Consider the following 11,346-nt stretch of genomic DNA (forward strand, 5'->3'; position numbering starts at 1 on the left):
AATTTTTTTAAAAGTTGCTGAAAGCTCTGCCTTCCAAAATCCTACTAGGTCTATTGGATAGTTAGAGTTGGTAGTATGTCAAAACTGTATTACTTTTTTGGAAAGTTCATCTCTTGTAAGGCCGGGCACGGTGGCTCACGCCTGTAATCCTAGTACTCTGGGAGGCCGAGGTGGGTGGATTGCTCAAGGTCAGGAGTTCGAGACCAGCCTGAGCAAGAGCGAGACCCCGTCTCTACTAAAAAAAAAAAAAAATAGAAAGAAATTATCTGACCAACTAAAATATATATAGCAAAAATTAGCTGGACATGGTGGCACATGCCTGTAGTCCCAGCTACCCGGGAGGCTGAGGCAGTAGGATCGCTGAAGCCCAGGAGTTTGAGGTTGCTGTGAGCTAGGCTGACGTCACGGCACTCACTCTAGCCCGGGCAACAAAGCCAGACTCTGTCTCAAAAAAAAAAAAAAGTTCATCTCTTTTGACCTATAAGAGTAATTTGCATAGCATCTTGCATAAATTGGTGTTCTATATTCGTTCACACTTTCCATGTAGAAAATAGATTAGTATTACCTATAGTACTTTTTAAAAAAGGGTCAAATGTTTATGTGCTTAAAATACAGACTACTTTTTTCTAGTTGTTTTCTTAATTGAAGTATGATTGATAAATTTTGCATATATTAAAGGTGTACAATATAGTATTTTGATATAAGTATTCCTTGTGTAATGATTCATACAATTAAGCTCAAGCTAATTACCTGTCACCTGACATCATGTTTTTCCTTGTGGTAAAAACACTTAAAATCTACATTAGAAAATTGCAAGTGGTACAATACATTATTATGAATTATAGTTACCATTCTGTACATTAGATCTTTAGAACTTAAATATATATTATAAATGAAAGATTTTTTTTTCCTCTAAGTAACTTCTTTTACTAATAACTGAAAGTTTGTACCCTTTGACCAGCATCTCATTTTCCATACCCCCCACTTATAACTACCACTCTGTCCAGGTTTGACTGTTTTAGATTGCATGTACAAGCAACATGCTGTAATTCTCTTTGTATCTGGCTTATTTCACTTAGCATAATGTTCTCCACCATCTTCATAGTTCGTCAACATTGTCACAAATGGCAGGATTTTCTTCTTAAAGGCCGAATGACATTCCGTTGTGTGTATATATACCATAATCTTTGTCCATTCATCTACCAGTGGACAGTTGGGTTGTTTCCGTATCTTAGCTATTGTGAATAATGATGCAGTGAACATGGGAGTGCACATATTTCTTGAGATGCTGATTTCCTTTCAGGTACGTACACAGAAGTGGTATTACTGGATCATATAATGTAGTTCTGTTTTTCAATTTTGAGGAAGCTCCATAGCATTTTCCATAATGCCTGTACCAATTTACGTTCCTATCAACAGCATACAAGGGTTCCCTTTTCTTCACATCCTTGCCAACACTTATATTTTTGATAATAGCCAACGTAACAGGTGTGAATATCCGATTTGTGCTTTAAAAGAATGTTTATGCTGCTGCTGTTAGGTAGAGTGTTGTGGATGTGTCTGTTAGATCTAGTTGGTTTATTATATAAGGCCTGTTTTTCCTTCTGATTTTCCTATCTGTTATTGAGAATGGGGTATTGACGTCTCCAACTATGATTTTTTTTCTTTATTAAATATTAGATGTTCGATGTAGTGTCTTTTTTTAAATAGTAGATACCCAACTACTATTATAAAACTGTTTCCTTTCAGTTCTGTCAGTTTTTGCTTCATATATTTCAGTGGTCTGTTAGGTGTGTAGATGTTTATAATTATATCTTATTGCTCTATATTTATTAATATATAATGTTTTTTGTCCCCTGTAATCTTTTTTGGATTTAAAGTCTATTTTGTCTGATATTACTAGATTTTACTAAAGAGAAAACAACCAAAATATGTTTTGAAAAAACTTTTGTGTATTTGTTCTTAGTCTTAAATTTTCTAAGCAGAATCTTTTTCCAAGTTGTAATAAAATATATATAATATAGTTACTATAGACTTCCCTGCTCTCTTTTGGTTAGCTATGTGGATGGTGTATCTTTTTCCATCCTTTTACTTTTAATCTGTTTGTGTCTTTGGATCAAAAGAAAATCTTTTGTAGACAGCATATGGTTGGATCATTTTTTATCCTTCTTCCAATCTCTGTCTTTTGATTGGTGAGTTTAATCCCTTTATATTTAAAGTAATTACTGATGAGAAATTTCTGTCATATTGCTATTTTCTATATTCCTTATTGCTTTTTTGTCACTAATTTCCCACAATACTTTCATGTATAGTGTTTTTTTTTTTTGTAGTGAAACATTTAAATTCTTATTCCTTTTGTGTATATTCTATAGCTATTTTCTTTATAGTTACCATGAGGATTACTTTTATTAATAATGTCCTAAAGTTATACCACAGTGGAGGATAAAGCAACTCCATCTTGGATGCTAATCTGCCATGTTGACTTGTGATTAACTCCTCCGGTTCTGGGAATGCCTTTAAGATTTCTGCTTTATCTACTGTTACCATAAATCCTCTTAGGATAACTTTGACCATAAATCCTGCCCTTAGGCAGGTTCGTGTAGCATTCTTGCCTTACCCTGAGGGCTCCACTTTAATTGCCCTACACATTCTTTCCCCATGGTATTATATAAGCCCTGGGTCCTTGGTGGGTAATGGTGCGGGGATCCACCATCTTGTCTTGCTGCTACCAGGAATGTGGCTTCTGTTCATAAGTCCCTATTAAATGTTTCTGAGAAAATGGATTTGTCAGCCTCTTTCTTTGGCCTCAGCTTCCTTGGACTTTGATGGTAGGTTTGCATAGACCTCACCACAAGACATGCTCTATAAATTTTTACCTGTTTAATGTTGGTAACATCATAGCTGGGCATGGTGGCACGTGTCTGTAATCCCAGCTACTGGGGAGGCTGAGGCAGGACGGTTGCTTGAGACCAGGAATTTGAGGTTACAGTGACCTGTGATTGGGGCACAGCACTACAGCCTGAGCAACAGAGCAAGATCCTGTCTCAAAAAAAATTTTTTTTTGAACATTTCATCACTTGAACATTTTGACATTTGAACATTTTGAACAATTCAAAAAAATTTTTTGAACATTTTTATCACCCCCAGAGAGAAACCCTATACCCAGTTAGAAGTCCTTCATCATTTGTCCCCTTCCACCCAGCACCTGTCAACCACTATTCTAGTTTCTGTCTGTGTGGATTTGCTGTTCTAGGCTTTTCATATGAATGGCATCATAAAATATGTGGCCGTTTGAGTCTGACTTTCAATTAGCATACTGTTTCTAAGGTTCACCTGTGTTGTAGCATGAATTAGTACTTCATTCTGTTTTATGGCTGAATAATCCAGTGTGTGGTTATACCACGTTATCCATTCATCAATTGACGGGCATCTAGGTTTTTTCACCTTTTGGCTATTACAAATAATGCTACTGTGAACATTCATGTACAAGTTTTTGTGTGGACATGTGTTTTCTCTGTTTTTATTTATTTATTGTTTTTGAGGCACAGTCTTGCTCTGTTACCCCAGATAGAGTGCAGTGGTGTCTTCATAGCTCACTGCAACCTTAAACTCCTGGGTTTAAGCAATCCTCCTGCTTTGGCCTCCCGAAGTGCTAGGATTATAGGTGTGAGCCACTGTGCCTGGCCTGTTTACAGTTCTCTTGGTTATAGACCCAGGAAGGGAATTGCTGGATCATATGGTGTCTCTGTTTAATTGTTTTAGGTCCTGCCAAACTGTTTTCCAAAATGGCTGCATCATTTTACATTGCTGTCAGCAATAGATAAAGGTTTCAATTTCTCCTCCTCATCAATACTTACTCTTATTGGCTATCTTTTTGATTATAGCCATGCTAGTGGTTGTGAAGCTGCATCTTGTGCTTTTGATTTTCATTTCCCTAATGACTAATGAGCAAATTTTTTGTGCTTATTGATCATTTGCATACCCTTTTTGGAAAAATATTCAAATGCTTTGCCCATTTTTAAATTAGGTAATCTGTATTTTTTAAATTTTTTTATTTCAGCATATTATGGGGGTATAAATGTTTAGATTACGTATATCGCCCTTGCCCCACCCGAGTCAGAGCTTCAAGCATGTCCATCCCACAGATGGTGCGCACCGCACCCATTACGTATGTATATACCCAGCTCCTCCTCCCTCCCATCTGCCCGACACCCGATGAATGTTATTACTATATATGCACTTAAGTGTTGATCAGTTAATACCAATTTGATGGTGAGTACATGTGGTGCTTGTTTTTCCACACACAGGACACTCTCACTCTCCCCATGTATACCCTCCCTCCCATCATACCACACAAATACATACAAGCCATACACACAGCATGCAAAGCCACGGCCCCCCACACACCTGTCAGTCCACAGCAGTGACTCCGGAGCTCTTACCTCCTGCACACACAGTGGAAGGCTTCACAGATGTGACTTGAGTGCAGACACTTTTAGTGAGCTGGAACAGAGGGAGGGGGGGACCAGTGTAGAGGTGTGAGGCTCGGGGCACTGGTGCCCGGCCACTGCCCACTCCCAATCGTCCCCCTCACTGGTGCAACGATGGATCTCAGGGCTTTGAAGCCATTGTCCACTGCAAACGTGGGCTTTACTGTCTGCAATTGCTGTTATCTACAGAGAGAGGCGGGGGCTTAGACCTGCCAGCCAGGGCTGAGGATGCTGCGGGTCCCCAGGCCCAGGAGACAGTGTCTTGACCTCATGCCATGGGGACAGTAGGATGGCTGACTCTGAGGGCCGGCCCCTGGCTCTGCCAGCACTCTCAGGGAGTGCAGAGCTTTTCACCCTCCCCTCGCTGTGGGAGGATGAGCAAAACATGTTGCTGCTAGTCAGTTCTGCAGCGGCCATCGGCCATCGGTTGGCCCAAATCCCTTGGGAAGGATTACAAGGGCATCTTTTGGGTAGCCGTGAGAAAGCTGCCTGTGACACATTTCCCCAACAGGGCTCAAGACTGGCATGTGGTTACCTGCTCTGAATTACCTGCCGTTTGCTGAAATCGGCCACACCCACAGTGTAAATAGTTGCCCCCATCTTCCGAGACTTGTCAGCCTAAGAGGAAGAAATCACTGAGTATAAATCAGCAAATACGGAGAGCAAATGCCAGTAATGATGAACTGTACTCACTTCCTTCAAGGTCTCCTGAAATGCTTGTTCCACCAGCGTCCCATCAGTTATAGCTATAATCATGCTGGGAACCTTGTCGGCTGCAGGGGAGGCAAGCAGTGGCCTGGTCGGCAAAGGCACCAGGGTGACCTCCAGAAGCGCCAAGACTGCCCCAGGCTGCCAGGGTCACAGCACTGACACTTCAGGACTTGGCCGGGTGCTCCCCGCAGCTCATCCTCCTGGGCAGAGGCTGCCCAGACCCCAGCACCCGCCACCCAGAGACTCCCAGAGTGACAAGGGCCTCAGCCCAGGACCCATTTTACAGATGGGGACGGAGGTGGTTCAGAGCCTTCCCAGCAGGTTGCCTGACCTCTCCCACCTGCCACACTGTACCCCTGTGCCTGAAGGGCAGTCCGGCCACAACCCCACAAGCAGAAGCCCGGGCCATGAGCAGAGGAGGTGAGCCAGACCCTGCTGTGAAAAGCAGGCTCAGGGGGTTTTGTGGGGGCGGGTCCTGCTCCGGCAGAGCCTGCGGGCCTCCTTCTGGCAGCGCTAGGCCCCGTGGGTCAGGACTCCAGGTCAGCTGCACCAGGCAGGGCCCCGACCCCTTCTCCAGCAGGCGCCTCCCTCCCGACAGGAGCTGCACCCCACAGTGGACGGACAGGGGTCGGCTGCGCCCTGCACGGCCTTTTGCACCATCTGAGACACAGTCATGGGATGCAAGTCAACTGGAGGGGACACTGGACGGGAGAAGGACAAAGGTGCCAGCGAGGGGAAGCGGCTGTTCTCGCAGGGCCCCCGGCTTCCTCCTTTCCTTCTCCCCCGGCCCCACTGCAGGGCCACACCGCCTGTTTACTCAGAACCGGGAAGGGACACACGCCTGAGCTCGGGAGTTCTCAGGGCACCTGGGACTGGCCACGCTCCCTGCACAGGAAGGAGCCTGGAGCTCAGAGCAGGGGCGCCACGTGCTCCACCAGCCACAGGGGTCTGCACACAGACCTTCCCGAGGCCCCGGTCTGTGCCCTGTCCCTGACCACCATGCAGAGAGCAGGCACTTACGTCCGGCATTGGCTTGTTCCATCTGCTCATTTGTCTGCAAGGAAATGAAGAAATATGGGGATGGACAGTGAGATGAACCCAGTAACGGTAAGACCTTGTAAACTAGAATAGACTCTCTGAGATCTAGGGGTCTATACCCTTTTAAATCCTTCTTGCATGAATGTGTGTCCTTCAGGAACCACCTTCTCAAGTTTTGCAAGACCTTTCCTTATTTGTTCACTGAAAAAAAAAATTAACAAAGGGAGGTTGAAGTAGACAGAGTTGACTGCTAAAAACCAGCTCCCAACCTATGCCAGAGCCATTGTCCACTGTGCAGACCCAGTTGGACAGGGTAGGGGACCAGGCAAGTACTGTGATCTGCCCATTCTCACTGTGACTTGGACAGCAGATTTCACGGCCTTCTGAGCTCCTCCCTGTCTCAAAGCACTCAGGCCTCGGGGACATCACCAAGGGGACCATTCACGGTGAGTGTCAGAGCTTCCCAGGGACGTGCAGCTGTGAGCCAGGCCCTCCCAATGGACGAGCTTTCCAAACCGTGACCCAAACCCTAACCCTAACCCTAACCCAGAGATGTGTAACTGCCAGTCAGGGCCTGGCAATGGGGCTGGCCATCCTAACCCCCACTCTAACCTAACCCTGTCCCCAGGGACCCTTAGGTTGGCCATGTATCTTTCACTTGAAAAGGCTGAGCGTGGGAAAGGTCACCTGCTAAGCCCCCAGGCCTGCACCCATCCCCCACGGCCTCAGACCCCTGGCCTGACTCCATCTCCCCTTCCCCTTCATCCTGCCAAGGAAGCAGCAAATCTTACTCAGCGCCCTCGGGCCCCTTGGCTGCCTGTGCTCCTGACGCACAAAGACCAGAGGCGGGGAGAGCACCCCGAAGGCTGTGCGTGTGGGCAGCTGAGCTGATACCCAGGTGGGCTCTGGGATGAGGCCTGTCAGCCGCTGTTAGAGCGGACAGGACGGGTTGGGGCAGGTGGAGCTGGTTCTGGCGGCAGGACTGGGACAGGTGAGGGGAGCCCAGGGTCAGGCTAATGCAATGTGACGGGCTGAGGCAGCACAGCAAGGCTGAGCAGAGCGTGGACCCTGAGGGTCTCCCCATGCTGCAGGTAGAGATCCGCCAAGGGGGCAGCTCTGCGAGCCCTGCCCCACCCAGCCCAGTGGGGAGGCCTGGCCCTGCCATGCCCCAAGGGAGGCCACACCAGGCTCTGCCCAGCCCAGCTCCCACTGCTCTCTGGCCACCAGCCAGGGTCCTTCCTCTCGTCCTTGATTCTTCCCCCCTCAGGCCCACTCAGGTCTCTCTCCCAAACCCACAGCACAGGACACCCCCCCCAAGCCTCGCCCAGCCCTCGGAGTCGCACCCCCTCCCTACTCCCCTCGAAGCTGCCCTAGGGGCCTGGGCACCCATCCGGTGCTCAGCGTCCTCACCTCCCTTCTGTGCTGCACCGACGCAGGGAGGCCAGGTGAATTAGTGAAGGAATCTGAGGCCTATGGAGGTGTGGGGCCCCCGGGAGAGAGCGTCAGGACAGCGTCCTGCTCCGTCCCCGCACTCCCAGCACCCAGATGCACACACGCACCCACACCACCCACGCCTCCACGAGGGCCTCCCGCCCACTGGCCTCCCTTCTACTGGGAAACTCCTCATCTCTTCACCCCATCTCGGAGAAATCATCCTCCCTCTTGGCAGTCACGCACACCTCCTCCCTGTCCTCCCCTGACCACTGCCTTCCTGCCCGCTGACCCCCGGTGGCCCTCAGAGAAGCTGCTGCCACAGGTCTCCACTGAGCTCCCCACGACTCCTGCTCTTGTCACCACCCACGTCACCCACAGTTATCAGACTTTTCTCCCTGGAGCACAACCCTGATGATGTCACTCCCCTTCTCTGGCTCCCTGTGGCTCCCAGCAGGAATCAGAGGCCCTGGGCTGGCACCACGAGCCCTTATGTCCCTGACCCCAAGCTGACCTGCCCAGCCTCAGGCTCCAGCCCTCCCCTGAGTTGGTCCCAGGCCCCAGCCAAGCCAGACCCCTCACTGCACCACAGGTCACCTGCATGGCTCCTGCTGCTGTGTCTTTTCCAGCCTACAAGACCCAGTGCAAAGTTCCACATCCCCTGGGAAGCCATCCTTGGCTTTGTCCCTAGGAATTCTCTGTTTCCTTTAACCTTCCTTGGCAACTTCTTTGTCCCTTTCCTTGGGCCCTCAGCACGGTGTACCCAGGGTTGTTACTGAGCCACTGGTCTGCCTAACTTCCCTCCCCGGCCTGCGAGGTCCTCGAGGGCAGGCGGTGGCCTCTGCAGTTGGCCCTGGCCCGTAGGCAGGGGCCGGCCAAGGCTGCCGAGACCCGATGGAACCAGTGGGCGCTGGCCTGCTCCTGCTTCGGAATGCCAGCCCGGGCTCTGTGCCCCCGACGAGGGACTCCCCTGCCCACCACATCTAATCAGATGCGCCCTCTGCCTGCCGGAGGGAAAGCTCCCTGCAGCGCAGAGGAGAGGGCAGCATGGAGATCGTACTTTTGGAGCCGCTTCACAGTGTCCTCCACAAACCCATAAAGGTTACCCCAGTTGTTGTTCATGCTGCCCGACCTGAAAACACTCCAGGCAAACGTTGTTCAATTTCCCCACCTTGCTCTCAGGCAGCTTTGGGACTCTAGGATTATTTTCTAATTGGCCTATTTGCCAGGAAGGAAGCAATTTAAGGCTAAGGAGCCTAGAAGAAGATTTCAGGCCAAGGAAGTGGAGCTTAAATGTTCTCCACGGAAACATCGCGCTCCAACCCTGCGGGCCCAGGCTTGGAAATTGCAGCGAACCAAACCCCAGCCTGGGGATCCGGCCAGCTCAGCAAGCGCTGGCTGCTCGCTTAAGCTTAATCGGTTGCGCAGGCAGATAGAACCCTTCACTCAGCGGGGGCACGGGCTCCCTCCGATCGTCCCCTCGCAACCCCCAGCCACTGGCCTAGGGGAAGAACATTTAATGTCTGCAGCTCTGAGGCGCGGGATTCGGGGGCAAAGGGGGGGCCTGGGCGCCTGAGGAGGAAGCGACCCCTAGCTACCGTGCACTCTCTCGGACACTCCTTTCAAGACGCCCTTGGCCGAACGAGTTAACGTCGCCCCGCCGGGGCCCAGGCTCCTCCACACCCCCTTCCCGGGCTTCCTCTGGCGGCTGCCGCGCTGCTTTTAAACAGCCTTAACAGGACCAGGCAGTCCGGTCCCCAGGCGTGGTTTGTCTGGAGGACGCGAGTCTTGGGCCACAGAGAGCTTGTGGAGGGCGCCAACGGGGTGACGGCGGCGCGCCAGCCCCCGGCCCGCGATCAGCCACGGGAAGCGGGACAAAGAGTTGGGTCCCCAGGACTAAGTCCCTTCGGCCCAGATGGGCCAGAGCGCCCGGGTTCCCGGCACCAAGCGGCGCAGAAAAGCACTGCGGAGCCCTGGCTTGACCCCTGCCGCTTCCAGTCGTCAGGCGACACGGCGTCACTCAGGACCGCGCACGATAGCGACAGTCCGAGGAAGCGCATCGCCCGACCCTACCTCCCGCCTTCCCCCGGCCGCCCGCCCCGGCGCCCCACCTCGCCGCCCGAGGGACGCGGGTGCCCCGGGGCTCCGCGGCGCAGTCGTGGGCGGATCCGCCGCCGGAGGGCACCCTGCGGTGGCCGCGGTGACTGGGTTCCCTCGCTCCGGTTGCCTGGCGCGTCCCGATGCCCTGGCAGGGGGAATCGGGCTGGGCTGGTGCCCAGGCCGCGCCCGCGTACGGACTTGCTGCTGCTTCGCGTGTCGGCCGCGTCCTCTCTTCCAAGGCGCCGGGCGGCAGGTTGTCCCTGGGCTGGAGCGGACGGCTGCCTGGCGCCTTGGTCGCGCGCGCTCATCCCGCCTCTACCGCCGCCACAGCTGCTACGCCTCAATTGCCGCCATCTGCTCAGCGATCTGCTCAGCATCACCTTTAGGCGATCAGGTGACAGGGCTAGAGAAGCAGGCTGGGTGACAGGGGCTGCTGTGGCTTAGGCCGCCGCCACTGTCACTGTCCAGCCGGGACGTCCAGAAGACAGCAGGGGGTGGAGGGGGACAGGGGCGCTCTGGGTGGCTGCGGCGGCGGCGGGTGGATGCGGGAGTTGGAGGCGGCTGTGGAGGTGGAGCAGGAAGAAGAGGAGGGAAGGGCAGGGCAAGGAAAAGAGGGCTGGAGGTTGGAGAGGCTCCTCTCTCTGGGAGCAGGAGTTGCGGGCACCCGGAGCGCATGGAAGGCGGCTTGGAAAAGGAAGAGACTTGCAATGAATTGCATCCCTTGAAAAGTTAGGCGGAGAAAGAATTCCTGCTCTTCTCCCCCTTCCCCCCAACAGATACAGAGAGAGGGAGCGAGAGCGCGCGCCCTGGGCAATCGGAAAGTAAAGAGAGGATGAGGAGATTCCGCCAGGAAAGGGTCCAGCACGGAGCGCAAGCAAAGGACAGAGCAGTGGGTGGCACTGGGCCTCCTAGGGTGGCGGGAGCAGGCGGCAAAGGCACCAGAGAGTCAGAGGGGGATGGGCCGCTGGCTCCTGCGTCCTGCACTGAGCTCGCGCTACTGCCGGGGCTGTAATTTCCTGATTTCCTGCCCCAGGATTCAAGTGGGATGAGTGTGTGTGCTTGGGTGGGGCGTGGCGACCCGAGTGGGGGCCGGGCAGTGCCCACCTCTAATCTCTGGCTGCTGCAGGGAGCTCTGCCCGGGTTGAGGCGCCAGCGGCGTCAAAGGGATGTAGCAGGTTCCCGACCACACAACTGCGCCAACCGCCCGACTTCCCTTCAGTTTACCTGCCTTTAACCTTCTCCCTAACAGCTCCCTTTCTGCCGAGCCCTGATTGCGCAGCCTGGGCTGTTTCTGAGTTGGGCGAACACCCTAATGGCCACGGTGCCTGTTAAAAGGCGGAGTCCATTTTAAAACGAACCTCTTTCATCCCTGAAAAACACAAAACTCCGAAAGAATTAGGCTCAGGTTTTCACACATCACACCCAAAATTGTTTTGGACTAACTCCAAAATAAAAACTTTCAGCTGGGGGGGGGATGTTTTCCCCAAGATACGGACCACCGTGGCATCCAGGCGCCACTTCCCAGCTTTCAGGGGAGCCGGGCCCGCCGGGCGCTGCTGTGCGGGGGGCGGAGGCG

Source organism: Lemur catta, chromosome 14 (assembly GCF_020740605.2).
Source record: "Lemur catta isolate mLemCat1 chromosome 14, mLemCat1.pri, whole genome shotgun sequence".
Taxonomy (NCBI): Eukaryota; Metazoa; Chordata; class Mammalia; order Primates; family Lemuridae; genus Lemur; species Lemur catta.